We start from the raw sequence: 16,299 nt of genomic DNA on the forward strand, positions 1-16,299 counted from the left end.
GCGTCACATGGTGGGGTGATCGTGGAGTCTGCAGCCGTGTGGCTGCATGAGGTGGCTAAAGAACAAAGGGCTGATCCCAGGCTAGTGTCCAGGGATGCCTTTGAAGCTCCGCCCCTTGACCCTTGCACCCTCCCCCTGACCTGTTACATAGGAATACATAGAGTTATACAAGGTTAAATGGATCTATGATCCAGAACAGCTGTATTATTTTTAACCTTCTCATCTGTTCTACTACCTTCTCTTATTATGATTATTATTACGTTGATATATGATTATTATTACTTTGTTGTTTTGCATACATTCTAAGAGCTTATGCACTGGAGACAAATTATATTCCATTCAGTTCCGTTCCATTCTACTCTACTCTACTCTACTCTACTCTACTCTACTCTACTCTACCCTACTCTACCCTACCCTACCCTACCCTACCCTACCCTACCCTACCCTACCCAACCCTATCCTATCCTATCCTATCCTATCCTATCCTATCCTATCCTATCCTATCCTATCCTATCCTATCCTATCCTATCCTATCCTGTTGCCTTGACATTGCAGTGGGGAAAATGTTCCCTGTTCCCTGTTCAAGCGCTTTGTAAGGACTGAGGTTAGAATCTCTCAAAATCAAATCTTTATTACTGCCATAGGCCAGCATAAGGAATGTGGCCATAGGCCAGCATAAGGATGGTGGTGTACAGTCATGAAAAAACTATAAAGGAGACATCAACAGTAAAAATCTAAATCTATAAAAATTATGATGAAAAACTAGAGAATACAAAAAACATAGGAATTTAAAATGAAAAATATACAGGTAGTCTTTGTCTTAAAGCCCTTCATTTAGTGACTGTTTGAAGTTATAACAGCATTTAAAAAAATGGCTTCCAACAGGTTCTTGCACTTATGACCATCTCAGCATCCCCACAGGTCATGTGATCAAAATTGGCAACTGACATGTATTTGCAATGGTTGGAGTGACCTGGAATGATGTGATCACCATTGGTGACTTTTCCAGCCGGTTTCCAACAAGCAAAGTCAATGGAAGAAGCAGGATTCGCTTAACAACCACACAATTTACTTAGCAACTGCAGTGATTCTTTCAATAACCATGGATAAAAGATCATAAAATCAGGCAGGACTCATTTAAACAACCACCTTGCTTAGCCATAGAAATTCTGCCCTCAACTTTGACTGTGATTTGAGGACTATCTGCATAAAAAATCAAGAATCTAAAACAAAGGGTGCAATAAATTGGCATAGGAAGCATAAAAGCTTAGTATGTGGAAGACTGTGGCAAGTTACAAAGCACTTTAATGGGTGAACTAAATGCTTCTTGGCCTACTACAGGTAGTCCTTGACTTACAACAGTTCATTTAGTGACCATTCAAAGTTATAATGACACCAAAAAAAGTGACTTATGACTATTTTTCACACTTACAACCATTACAACATTCCCATGGTCACATGATCAAAATTCAGACGCTTGGCAACTGACTCACATTTATGACGGTTGCAGTGTCTGGGGGTCACGTGATCACCTTTTGACAAGCAAAGTCAATGGGGAAGCTAGATTCACTTAACAACGGTGTTACTAACTTAACAATTGCAGTGATTCACTTAACAACTGTGGCAAGATAGGTTGTAAAATGAGTCAAAACTCACTGTTTCACTTACCAAAAGAAATTTTGGGCAATTTGTGGTTGTAAGTTGAGGATTACCTGTACTTCTTATTAAATATAAAACGCCTGAGAAAGACAAGACCACTCCAAGCTCTCCCTGGATCTTTGACTGTGACCTTCAGAGTAAAGGAAGCCCTCACCCATGAGAGATGGGAGATGGTTTGGGGCAACTGTGTGGGGCCTTCATCTGTGTGGGGCCTCATCACAGACCTGTGCTGGGGCTCCGATGTGTCTTACAACCATCTTGGGGAACCCAGTTTTCTGGCCTTAAAGTTTAAGTTAGTTGGCAAGAGATATTTAATGGTGAAGGGAATGCACTCATCATTAATCATCTGAGGTAAGCTCTTCCCATCTGTCCAGCTTCAGAGAAATGGCTGACTGTTCAAAGAGATGCTAGGCATCTGCCAGACTCCTATAGTTATAGTTATGTGCTATAACTCTCCCACTCCCACCAGTCCCAGCCAGCCTGGGAGTTGCAGCCCTTCAAACCTTCCAGGGTCACAGACTATCTCTTTGCTCTCTCGCTCTCTCCCCTCCCCCCCCTTTTGAGTGCCTGTATGCACTTGTACACCTTTCCATATGGCTACCTGTGTGCTGTGCTACTGGCAAGGAATGTGTGTCTGGTTGCATGGGGAACATTTCGGAGCTTGCCTCAGCATTTGAGGGACTTGGTTGCATTTCAAAGTCTGGATTCTTCTATGCTTGAGTGTTCACAGAAGCTTTTGTAGTTGAAGTATGATTGATACCTCCACGGCCTCCTTCTCATCCCCCTCCCCAATATGCACCGCTATTTCAGCTTACCACCTGGGGCCACTCCCTGCCCCCCTTCTCCAAGCCTGGGGGGAGGATTCCAAGCCCCCTTCAAAGGAGGCAGGTTTCTGCAGGCCCCAAATCTTAGCTGGCTTCTTCTCCTCCCTGCACGGAAACCCCCCTCAGCCAGCACTGGGAGCTGCCAAGAGACACCAAAGCAAGCCACATCACACCTAATCCCCCCTTGATCCCCACAAAATTGCTTCCCCCCCGCCCCTCCCCCTTGATAGCTTTGAACCTGAAAAAAAAGGCAGATGAAAAGGAGGAGAAGAAAAAAGGTGTGGTGTTCTGGGACTGATAACCCACAATGCCAATCCACAAGAACCTGTCCTGACATCCTTTTGTCCCTTCCACCCAGACCTTGCTAATCCTGGCATCCTTCTCTGCCAAGGCTGCTTAGTTTTATCTCATTGTTCCTCCACTCTTCGCCTTCCCAGGAAATGCCATCTGGAACAATGCCCTTCCATCTCTGCACCCCTATCTTACCACATTGACCTAATTTTATGTAGGTTAGGGCCACTACTAGTCCCTTCAAATGTGGAAAGGTCACTAGTACTCCCTCTTTGAGAGTCAGAGTAGAACAAAAACCCTCTCTCAGGCAGAGAGTGTGACACTCTCCGATGAGAGTGTCACACCCTCAGAGTTAACGCTCTCAGGCAGTGTTAAGATGTGTGGACTTCAACTCCCAGAATTCCCCAGCCAGCCATGCTGGCTGGGGAATTCTGGGAATTGAAGTCCACATGTCTGAAAATTGTTAGGGTTGAGAAACACTGCTCTGAGGCAATTTTTGGAGTTGAAGTCCACATCTTAAAAAGTTTCTGAGGTTGAGAAACACTGCTCTGAGGCATAATCTTTTGCCGTGGTGTCTGCCCTGTGGAACATCATTCCACATGCCCCCCCCCAGATATTAGATTAGCCACAACCTTGTTGCCTTTCAGAAGATCCTGAAAACACTGTTTTGCTAACAGACAGGGAGACCAGGTGTTAGACACAAAAATAGTCACAAATTGAAATCCACTCTACTTGAGTTACAAATAGAAAATAAGTTTATTAGACTTCACAACAAAGTCTAAAAAGTAACGGTTTGCAAAGCATGGTGGATTCAGGAAGACAAACAATGCAATGTAGGCAAGCACTGAACCACACCCCAAATTCCAAAATCACATATTATTATACATCCTATCGCGACGCCCCATTCCCTCCCCCATAGCCCCATTGGCTTAGGCTTTGGAGGTTACAATCTATCAGAAGCGCCTAAACAGAATACATTATCTCCGTCCCTGTTTGCTTACATTATACTAATAAGATCCCTCCCCTACTATCCTGTTTACTCAGACCATATATGTACATGCTTATCAATTCTGGAGGAGAGATGTCTCCCATCTTCTACACCTGTCAGATCAAGTAGGGGTACCAGGCACCAGAAGGTACTTAAAAACAATTCCTAGATGGTGACTCACACTGGGCCCCATGGTAACTCCTGTTCTCCCCCCCTGCTTCCACCTGAGGCTTGTATTTTTCCCCATATACTCTACTCAGGCAATTGATTATAAAACGATAATTATAAGATATAAAATATGATTACATGATAATACTAAAAGTATATATATATTTATTTTTAAATGTCCTCGCTACTTCCAGTTATTTTCCACAAATCCACCCTTTTTCTTTTTACCCATTCTTTAAAAATAAAACATTAATTTTTTTCCAAATTTCTTTGTATTTCTAATGTCTTTTCATATTCTACAAAATTAGTTTCTTCATTGATTTGTGTAAGGTTATACATTTTTCTCCCTAGTGATTCCTTCTTTTTTTTTAAAAAAAATTTTTTTTATTGAGTTTATATGCATAAGGAAAAAATAGGAATAATACGGGTATGGTAAGGGAAGGGGATGGGGGGAAGGGAATAGGGGATTTAGGATAAAATAAGGATAGGTACAATCACATATTTTAACAAACAAGCTACTGTCCGGATCATAATAATGAGTAAGTATCATACTCAACCATTTTTAAAATAAGCTTAACTATAGCCATATTGCTAACAATTAATAAGCAAATAAATTCATCTATTTAAATAAACATGAATAATAAAATCTCAACAAGTCATGACTATCAACATTAACGGATAAAAGTCACTAAATCACTAAAAATAAAGATGTTATCAACCTATAAATTATAACTCAGTTAAAAATCAATCATCTATTCTAAAATATTAAGTCCTTTTCAGATTCTAACGCGTCTCTAACCATTGATAAAAAATTTCCCAAGTTTTAAAATAAACTGAGTCATCTTTTTCTTTCATCTCCAATGTTAATCTATCCATTTCTGCACACTCTAACATTTTAGTAATTATATCCTGGTCAGATGGTAGATTCTCATTTCTCCAAAATTGGGCAAATGCTATCTTCACAGCTGTTAAAACATGCAGTATCAAATAATCATTTTCTTTACCATAATTAGGTCTTAATATTCCTAACAAAAACAATTCCGGTTTAAATTCTATCTGTATTTTCATCATCTTTTCCAACCATCTATGAATCTTAGACCAGTATTTCTTAGCATTAGGGCATATCCACCAGGCATGATAATAAGTGCCTGGCTGTTGTTTACATTTCCAGCAAGTATCTGAGACATTTTTAAACATTTTCGCTAAGCGAACTGGTGTCATATGCCATCTGTAAAACATCTTATATAAGTTTTCTTTATATGCTACCGCTTTTGTGAGCTTGATATTTTTATCCCAAAGTTTTTGCCAGTCTTCTAAATCTATAGAATATCCAAAGTTCTTTGCCCATACTATCATTGTTTCTTTCACTTGTTCTTCTTCCATCTTCCAGTTTAAAAGAAATTTATAGAGTTTCTTAATCAAATTCTCATCTGTTTTTAACAGAATTTTATCTAATGGAGTCTGTTCTTTATAAAATCCTGTTGGTTTTATATCTTTTTCGTATCTTGTTTGAATTTGCAAATAGGACCACCATGTCAAGTCAATACCTTGTTATTGAAGAGTTTGCCTGTCCTTACTTTTTCCCTCTTTGTCCAAAATATCTTTATAACTAACCAGTTTATCATAGTTAATCAGATTTGGATAAGCAAATGCTTCCATTGTTGAAAGCCACTCAGGTATTTTCATATATATTTTATGTCTGATTTTCTCCCATTCTGAAAGTAGTACGTTTCTTATGGCATGATTTTGAAAGTATTTATGTGCTTTAGTTTTCTCATACCATATAAAAGCATGCCAACCTAGTTGAAGATCATGTCCCTCTAAATAAAGCAATCTTTTATTTCTCAATACAATCCATTCTTTAAGCCAAAGCAGAATAGCTGCTTGATAATAAAGTCTCCAATCTGGAAGTCCAAAGCCCCCTCTATCTTTAGATTCTTGTAACAATTTACATTTGATTCTAGCTTTCTTTCTTTGCCATATAAATCTTAAAATCATTGCATTTAGATCATCAAAAAAATTCTTAGTAAGTTTAACAGGAACTGTTTGGAATAAAAAAATTAGCTTTGGTAAAATGTTCATCTTAACCGTCGCTATTCTTCCTAAGAGTGATAATTGAAGATTTTCCCACCTTTCCAGGTCTATTTTTATTTGTTTCATTAATCTCTCATAATTATCTTCTTTTAATGTGGTATATTTTGCAGTTAAATAAATGCCCAAATATTTGACTTTTTTAACTATTTGAAGGTTTGTCATTTTAGCAAGTTGAATTTTCTGTTTATCTGTTAGATTTTTTATTTTCAGTCCAGCTACTTCTCCAAATTTCTCAATTTTTTGCAAGAGTTTATCGGCTGTTTCCAATGGCTCCTCTAAAATAAAAACCAAGTCATCCGCAAAGGCCTGTAGTTTATATTTCTGGTCTTTAATCTCCAGACCTTTAATTTCTGTATCTTGTCTAATATTTCTTGCCAGTACCTCTAATGTAAGAATAAATAACAGGGGAGACAGTGGACATCCCTGTCTGGTGCCTTTTTTAATCTCAAATCCATCTGTATAATCTCCATTTAAAAGTATTCTTGCTGTTTGTTTCTTATAAATTGCTTGAATTGCTTTATTAAAATTCTCACCAAAGTCCATTTCTTGGAGTTGTTGAAACATAAATTGCCAATTTAAATTATCAAAGGCTTTTTGTGCATCAAGAAATATAAGTGCCATCTGGTTCCCTGGATGAATTTCATAATATTCCAAGACATTTAAAATAATCCTCAAGTTGTTCTTTATCTGTCTTTTTGGTAGGAAACCATTTTGGTCTGAGTGAATAAATTCAGTCAAAAAGTTTTTCATTCTTTCTGCCATTATTGCGGCAAAGATTTTATAATCCACATTTAGTAGCGATATTGGTCTATAATTTTTAATTAATGTATGATCAGTATCTTCTTTAGGTAAAACTGTTCTGGAGCAGGCCAATCGATACTAGTATATCATACCAATATTTCTTTATAATAGTATTTTCAAAAGGATTGCTTGAAATGTTTTCCATTGTACCCCAATTATCTATTCTACTGGTGTTATATATTCTTTGACCTTCACACACCAGATCACCTTTAGACAATTGGTTCTTTTTACATGGCTTATGAAAACAATTATGACCTATAATTGATGTTGCTAAGGCCCACTTTCTGTCTGTTTGTCCCACTCGGGTCCAGTTCTTGGTTACATTAATATTGGTTATTTCTACCTCTTTTGATTCCCAAGGCCACTGCTCTCCCATATTGGTACCCCCACATACATAACAATTTTTTTACTCCCAAGGTAGAGGCAATTTGTTCAGCTAAATCAATAAAAAGGTTTGTAGTTAATTGAGTTACTCCTTTATCCTTGTTCTTTTCTATTTCCTCATAAAAGGAGTAAAATAAAGACTGTTTCTTAGGTTGTAGAGGTTTAGGTATGATCTGTATTTCTACTTCAGACACTGGGTCTGCTCCCTTTCCATTTATTCCTATACCAAACATCCAATTTTTATTTCTCCATGCAGTTTGTTGCATATACCAACTACCATTGCTGATAGTCAGATTTACTAGGTTACAGTTATCACTTCCAAAAGTGGCTGTTTTTGTGGGAACTTTTAAAAGTTGAATATTCAAATATTCTTTTGGACTTTCAGTGTTCCATTTTATACAGGACCACCATTTACATCGTATAGTTGATACAGTACATTCATCTGGGGGACAAAGATATTTATGGTTTGATGCATATGTATGAACCCAACTGATTCCCCCATAACCATCTACCGCTGCCCAGTGATTGGCGGATTTACATACATCAAATGTCACAGCAAAGGACTCAGTCAAGGATTTCTTCCATTGGGAAGTCCCTAATATTATTTGGTTTTGTCCATGTCCATTTGATTTATGTGTTTTAATTTGTAAAGCCCATCTCCGTGGATCTTCTCTTGGATCATAACAAACCACATTTTTATTTTTATCAGTACATGTTTGGTACTGAGTACCATTAAAAATACACTGGCGTACAGTATCAGTGTAATGATATTCTGTATGATATATCAGAGTTTGTCCTACTTGGTTTCCTATCCTGGTCTGGCTGATGCAACCTGTACACTGTGTAATCTGATTCTGTCCAGCCGATTCCGCACTGGCGCCTGTAACCAAGTACAAGTGGTACACAACATATATGAATATAAGTCTTCCCATGTTTCCAACAAATTTCTGGAGCTTTCCTCCTGCTTCCGTCTATCATAAATTTCTTGAATTGTTGGACAAGTTTTTAGAGTATAATGGAAAGTCTCACCAAGACCCTCTACCTCATAAGGTTCTAGTACCTGTTCTCCTGTACATCTAACACAATCGATACAATGAGAACAACAACAACACTCACAATGACATTTACAACCACAAAAACAACACATCAGGTAAAAGATTAAGTTCTTGAATCTCTCAAGGCTGTTGGGATTCTGGGCACAATATGGATGTGAATTCGTTCCTGGTCCGGCACGCAATTACAACTCCTATAAGACAAAGAAAGATAGCAAACCCTAATCCCACCCAGTCATATAGATCTGGTTTGGACATTCGGTTACTGTCGCTTGAGAGTGATCTTTAAAGGTTCTGGATTTGGAACACAGGTCCACTGTTCTTTTGTAGTAGAAATCCTCAATATTTATTCAGAAGACAAGACCACGAAGGGTTGGAGAAACAGGTTTATTTGTGCAAAGGTTCAGAGCATTAGCATGACAAATTCTGAACCCTGGGCTACTCCCAGGGCATAGGTTTTATCCCTTTCGCACCCCAGCCCCGCCTGAGGCGTTACTCTTATCAGCTATAGCAGGAGTGGGGGAAAAGTTTATATACAGTATATATAATACTATATTTCTCTATAAGGATATTATCTTACACCATCTGTGACTTTCAGCACCCTTCTTACAATATGTTCCGTTACAGTAAATAACTAGCACATAGGTCACACAGCTCATTGTTACATGAAGGAAAGTTCCCTTTTTCTAAAGCTTACAACATCAAAGCAAGAAAGCTTCTACTAATATGAGTATATATTTTCCATTCTGCCTCATTCCCCCCTTTGAAACTTCACACAACTCCTATGATTACTGGGGAGTTTCATATACTGGGGGGTTTCCATCCGCTGTGCTAAGTCTTCCATATTCCCATAAGGCCATAGCCTGGGCTGTGGCTCTCTTTTCCACAAGCATAGAAAGGCTGTTAGAAATTGTACGTACAAAGATTGGTAGAATACATGGTAAAATTATACAGCCAGCTGCTATTAATCCAATAAGTGCCACAATAGCTTGTAGCCCAGGAAGTTTTGGAAACCAGGATCCAAAAGTTTGGGCAAAGTCAAAACCTTGGTCAGCATTGTGGGTGAGTTGTCTCATTTCAGTGGTTAATTGTTTAATGACTTTCCCAGTCTCATCAATCTGTAAGCAGCAATTTGAGAGGTTAAACTTCCCACACACCCCTCCTTCCTTGGCTAATATATAATCCAAAGCCAACCTATTTTGATACACAGCAGTCCTGAGCTGATCTGTTGATTTAGATAATATGTTCAAAGCCTTGTCCAACCTTTGACCGGCTAAATCCAGGACCGCCTGCAGTCTAATAATTCTATTGATCATATAAATTGGGGTCCTATATCCATATGAGCCATCTTCGGCCCAGGTAGCCTGTCCATATGTGCACACTATCCGCTCAGAGTCCCGGGTGGTGGACTTTTTGTATTCTGCTAGTTCTTTGCATGGAAACTTAGAGAAGATTGTATCTGTGTCCCTCCTGCGCCTATGCAGACCCACTAGGTCATACACAGGAATGCCCAATACTTCTCTTGACTGAATAGGCAAAAGGAAAAAGGATGGCTTAATCCATCCTAGTACACAGGACCCTGACCAGTTTTGAGGTAGTGTTTCATAAGCTAGGTTGCCACATATCCAATACATATTGTCTGGGGCAATCCACTCCCCTTGAGTGTTATTAAGATAAGAGAGTAGGGTAACATTAAACTTTCTGGGCTCTGTACTGTTACCAGGGGAGGTCCAACGTTTGTATTCTTGATCCCAGTGCCCCAGACAGATAAGGTCTCCTACAGGCACAGTCTGATTCTGCATAAAGCAATTCCGCCCCACTAGGTTGGTAGATAATGTCCATACAATACCAGAGAGACGAGTCCTAGCTGTGATGTTCCCTGCTTTAGACATATTGTTAAAGATTTCAGGGCTTGCCTCCAGAGCTTCCCATGGCCATTGTTCACCCATGTTTGTGCCACCGCACACAAAACGGTTCCTTACGGTTAGCGTTTTGGCCACTTCTTCTGCCATCTCCACAAACAAGTTGACAGCTTTGGGGCTTACCAGTAGGGGCTTCTCTAAATTCCGGAGGGTGTCATAGACTGACCATCCCAAGGATCTAGCTTCTCCATCCTATATTGTCTTTATTCTGACCGTGATGTATGTGGTTGGATCAGTTCCTGTTCCGTCAATCCCTATACCATAACTTACTTGAGATGGATGGGTTCTAGCCACCTGGAAGGAGACCTGATTGGTACCTGATAACCTTTGGAAATTGGAGATGTCCTTACACCCTTTATATCCCCCTCCAGTATAGTCACATAGGCATTCCCATCCAGTACAGTCCGTCCGTGCTGCACACGGAATGAACCCATCAGGATGTCCATATGCCCATTTTAAATTCCTCTCACATAGGTACTTATGATTGGATTTATACGTTTTCCTCCAATCCTGACTTCCACAAGAGGTTGCAGCTACTTTATCCATTGTGGCACAGACATCCAGAACCACCCTAAGGGGTTCAGACCCTTGTTTTAACGCTACCGTATGATTTAAAAAATATAGTTTGGACTCTTTAGGGTGGAGAACCTGAGCTAATCCCGCCCATACAGACACATTTAAGTTCACGGGGGTCTCAGGTTTATAGCAAGTGAGCTTCTGCGCTGGAGATTGTCTGCAGTAGTGATACATAGTCCCATTCGATAAGCATGTTATGTCATTGGGGATGCATCCACTAGGGGCCTGAGTGTGGTATACCAGAGTCATGACAGTGCGTCTGCCAATCTTGGCCTTTGTTATACATGGAGCACACCGTTCCTGCTCACCTGAAGGTGACAGTGTGACCTGCACTGTGCGTTTGGAGAGGGTCCGAAGGGGACTGGGTGGACTGGGTGGAATATTGTTATAACATAAGATCCCCTCCATCCCATTACACCTTTTGTATGTTTTTGGTCTCTTTTTGCCATAAACACAAGTGGCCAAATCGAACTGATTACATGACTTAGGCTTCCCATCCCTAGATAACATGGCCCCGTCTTTGGTTAAACATTGAATGCAGGTTCCTTTTCCCTTTGATGTTTGACGAGGTACCCTAACCTGTTCCCCAAGGGTACGTAGGCGATGACACCGTATAGTGGAATTATATATACATTGCCAATATCGAGTTCCTTCATGCTCACAAGGAGGGAGATTATGGGTGGAGCAATTGGGAAGTTGTGTAATGCCATAAACGAAATGCCTTCCCAAGGGAAGGGTCACAAAGTAGTCAGCACATGGAGGGAAAAGGCGCTGGGCCCCAAGCACATCCACATTCCCCCCATCCCGTCCGAAGGGGTCCCCCAGCACAGATACTGGCAATCCTTGTTCATTCAGCTCTTGGGGATTCAGAGTGGGGGCAGTAGTGAAGGCGTCTCCCACATTCGGATCATCAAGTGCATCCTGTACATCCCCACCATCTGCTTTACCCCCCCCCCCCCAATTCCTTCAACAATGATCACCTTATACAGGTACAGGGAGTTGATGACAATACTAATCAGCAACAGTGTTACTACCACCCAAATAGTTGGCATGAGGCCCTTTCTAATACAGGCAGTTTCTCTCATCCTTTGGCTGGGTTCCATGGCGTTCCGAACCCTGACAACTTTAACAATGCTTAGAGAAATCTAACTCTAGCTGCGCGATCGCAGCTTCCAGGGTAGGTTGTTTTTGTTGCCCGTGCACTGGGTGTTAGCTTCCGGAGTAACACCTGCAGGTGTGTTCTTCACCTCACCTGTTCGTAGAGGGACAGCTTCCGGAGTGTCACCAGAAGGGGAGAGGCTCCTTCCCTTGCGGTGAAGAGTTAGCTTAAGAGGGTGTGTTGGGTCACTCTTCACTTTCCACTGGGCAGGGGCAGCTAGCCTAACTCGGGACCAATGGATCCAGGATTTGATTTCCGCTACCTTAACAGCAAGGGGAGAAACCATAACAACAGTATATGGGCCTTTCCACTTTGGGCTCAAGACCTCCCTCTTCCAGTCCTTCACCCAGACCTCCTGTCCCGGACGTATGTTATGAGTTGATGTGACTAGCACCTGGGGTCTACAGAACAGCACATACTGCTGTAATCTCCAGATTACTGCATTAAGGGCTTGCAGCTGTTTCAATTTAACTGTATCTGCCACCTGGCTAGTGTTCTGGACATTTGGTCTGAGTAAATTAGGGACTCTACCATATAATAATTCAAATGGTGATAAGAAGCAGCCCCCTTTGTGGGGCACACCATACTGCAACCAGGGCCATGTTTAAAGCGTCTGGCCACTTGAGCTGGGTTTCCTGACATATTTTTGCCAATTTTTCCTTAATGGTTCTATTCATTCTCTCCACCCTTCCTCCCGACTGAGCATGGAAACTACAGTGAAGCTTCCATGTTATCCCTAACATAGCAGCTATCTTTTGGGTGACTCTATGGATGAATTCAGGACCATTGTCTGAAGAGATTCTAGATGGCAGCCCATACCGGGGAATAATGATGTGGAGCAAGGCTTTTTTGACCTCAGTTGCTTTTTTTGTCCTTGTCGGTATGCACTCTGGCCACCCAGTGTATGTGCATACTATAACTAGCATTGCTCTATAGGGACCTGAACGTGGCATGTCAGTAAAATCAATCATCAGAGTCAAAAGGGTAATTTCCTCTGGGTTGGTGTCCTTGAGGCAGTCGGGGTCCTTGCCTTGGGTTGTTGGCCGCACAAATCTCACACCTAGCACAAACATTTGCTGCAATGCTGTGTATTTTGTCAATATAGACCTCCCGCTGCAAGGCATTTGCCAACGCAGTCTTCCCCAGGTGCAGTTGCCTATGGACCTGTTGCACTGCAACCCATGCCATATATCCTGGAATGAAGACTCGTTGGTCCAGCAGGATCCACCAACCATCTTCCTGCCTCGCTTCAAGCACCTCTATTTGCTTCAAATCATCCAGGGAGTAGTTTGGTTTAACTCACTCTTGTTCTTTTGGGACCCACACAGCTAGGTAGTTTGTCTGCACAGCTAGTGTCTTTTGTGCTGCTATACGAGCTTCCCGGTCAGCCTTATTATTTCCCCGCTGAATGTCTGATAATCCCTTCTGATGCCCTCTACAGTGCATCATGGCTACTTCCCTGGGTGCCCACACGCTGTCCAGCAAACGCAATATCTGAGATCCATGCTTAATATTCTTTCCCCCTGCAGTTATAAGACCTCTTTCTTTATATAACGCTCCATGGACTTGCACTGTCAGAAAGGCATATTTGGAATCTGTATAAATGTTAACGCGTTTTCCTTCCGCCAACTCCAGGGCTCTAGTTAATGCATGCAATTCAGCCAGCTGAGCACTTGTGCCTGGAGGGAGGGGCTCAGCTTCCCATACATCCTCCAAAGTCACTACGGCATATTCTGCCTTCCGAGTTCCTTCTTGCACAAAACTAGTTCCATCTGTATATATTGCAAAATCTGGATCAGAAAGGGGAACATCCTTCATATCCGGGTGGCTGGCATATGTTTCTTCAATGACTTGAACACAACTATGGGTGGTTTTCAATTCTGGTTCAGGCAGTAATGTGGCTGGATTCAGTGTGTTTGATTGTATTAATGTAATTGTTGGATTATGTGTTATCAAGGCTTGATACTTTAACATGCGTGGGTTGGTCAGCCACAAATGTCCCTTTGCTTCCAAGACAGCTTTGAGGGCATGCGGCATATAAATATCTAGTTCCTGCCCAAAAGTTAATTTATTAGCTTCCTGTGTTAACAATGCTGTTCCAGCAATCGCTTTAAGACAAGCAGGCCAACCCTTTGCTACATTATCAAGCTGCTTAGATTGATAAGCAACAGGACGATGCCATGTTCCTACTTTCTGGGTAAGAACTCCTACTGCCACATTTTGCTTCGTATCTACAAACAGCTGAAACGGCTTCTCCAAATCCGGTAGCCCTAAACTAGGGGCGCTATTAAACTAAAATTAGGGATCCATATTCGGCAGACGCCAGCAGCACCCAAAAATCCTCTTAACTCTTTCCTATTCTTCGGTACAGGCAGCTGGCAGATGGCCCCCTTCCTCTCGTGTCCGAGGGTTCTCCTTCCTTCCTCTATGTCATATCCCAAATATCTAACTCTCATCGCTACCAATTGGGCCTTCTTCTGGGATGCCTTGTAACCCCGGTCTTGCAGAAGGTGAAGCAAGTCATAGGTATTCTGCCAACAGTCATCTTCCGTCTGGCCCATGACTAATAAATCATCAACATACTGCAACATGACATCTGGGTAAGGGATATCCAGGGCCTCCAGATCTTTTCCCAGTGCAGCCCCGAAAAGGGTTGGGGAGTTCTTAAATCCCTGGGGCAACCGCATCCAGGCATACTGGTGTTTTCTTCCCGACACTGGATTTTCCCACTCAAAAGCAAATAAGTACTGGCTCTTCTCATGTATAGGTATCGCGAAGAAAGCATCTTTCAGATCGATCACTGAGAACCACTTAGCCGTTTGGGGAATCAATCCTAAAATGACGTAGGGGTTCAGTACCACTGGATGTATTGTGACTGTAGCCTCATTCACGACCCGCAGGTCTTGTACGAGGCGGTATTTACCTTCTCCCTTCGGAATTGGCAAGATTGGAGTATTCCATTTTGACTCTGTAGGGACTAGAATGTGATGGGCTAAATATAAGTCTATCACTTCCTGGATGGCTTGTGCCATGGGTCTGGGATACGTGCGCTGCCTAATTCTGATTGGCATTTTTGCTGGAATTTCTTCTATTATGATTGGGGGATGATGCCAGGCAAAACCAGGGGGGTTGTCCTTTGCCCACAGGTACGGTACATCAAATTCCTCCCATTGGCATTCTGCTCTACCGTTCGTGCCAGCATCATCATTCTCCATTCCTCTTCACGGGGTACCTCCATCATTACTTTTCCATACTTCATTTCCATGGTGCCATCCTCCTCAAAGGAGATCTGCGTCCTTAGTTTACATAGCAGATCTCTTCCTAATAAAGGGATGGGACAATCTGGCATATATACAAACTGGTGAGTTATGGTTCTTCCTCCTGTAGTGCAAATTAAGGGTTCCAAAAATGGTCGCTGTAATATCCTCCCTGTTGCTCCTTGTATATTGATGGAGTGGGGGGAGGCTTGGCTCAGGGGTTGAGTTAGGACTGATCGGGTGGCTCCAGTATCCACAAGGAAGGGAATAGGTTTGCCTCCTACTGTTAGACTGACCACAGGTTCCGGGAGGCGGGCTGAACCTGGTCGGTCTCAGTCCCATTCCTCCACTTCTGCCAGGCCTACGAGGGGAGGTCTTGAAAATCCTCCTCTTCTTCCTCTCCCTCCCTGGCCTCTCCCTGGGCCACCTCTGTAGCTCTTCACAAACCTGCCTCTTCCCCCTCCTTGTTCTTCATCCTTATCTCTTTCCGGACATTCACCCTTCCAGTGCCCTTCTTTTTTACATATGGCACACTGGTTTCGTCCTAAAGTCATTCCCTTCCCCCTACTCCTGCCACCTCCCCTTCCTCTTGGCACCCCCATCATAGCGGCAGCCAGCAATTCAGCCTTTTTCTGCATTTTCTGGTCCTTCTTCTTCTCCTCCTCCTCCTTTTCCCTATTAACAAACGTCTTCCGGGCCACTTCCATCAGTTCACTCATAGGCTTTCCCAGGGCTCCCTCCAGTCTTTGCAACTTTCTACGGATATCAGGGGCACTTTGTGAGATAAAGGCCATGGCAAGCATTCGAGCATTTTCGGGCTCTGTTGGATCGCATATAGGTGGGCGGCTCGCAGTTTCTTTAAAACCGCTCTGACTAGGTTGACATGTTCCTCTTTTGATTCGGTGAAGATAAGAATGTCGTCTAGGTAAACAAGGACCCCCTTAAATAGGTGCTCCCTTAGAACGTCATTGATTAATTGCATAAATACTGCGGGGGCCCCTTGTAATCCAAATGGCAAGACTTTGAATTGGTAGCACCCCATGGGGCAGTTAAATGCGGTCTTCCATTCATCCCCTTCCTTGATTCTCACGCGATAGTAAGCTTCCCTTAGGTCTAGTTTAGAA

The 16,299-nt window shown here is 42.1% G+C and overlaps 1 pseudogene; it reads right to left on the reverse strand.

The window, feature by feature from the left end:
• Positions 1-13,217: 13,217 nt before the first annotated feature.
• On the reverse strand, positions 13,218-15,978 carry LOC114923433 (annotated as a pseudogene).
• Positions 15,979-16,299: the final 321 nt, after the last annotated feature.

The sequence above is a fragment of the Protobothrops mucrosquamatus genome, unplaced genomic scaffold (genome assembly GCF_001527695.2).
Source record: "Protobothrops mucrosquamatus isolate PMUCROS unplaced genomic scaffold, P.Mucros_1.0 scaffold3588, whole genome shotgun sequence".
NCBI classification, from domain to species: domain Eukaryota; kingdom Metazoa; phylum Chordata; class Lepidosauria; order Squamata; family Viperidae; genus Protobothrops; species Protobothrops mucrosquamatus.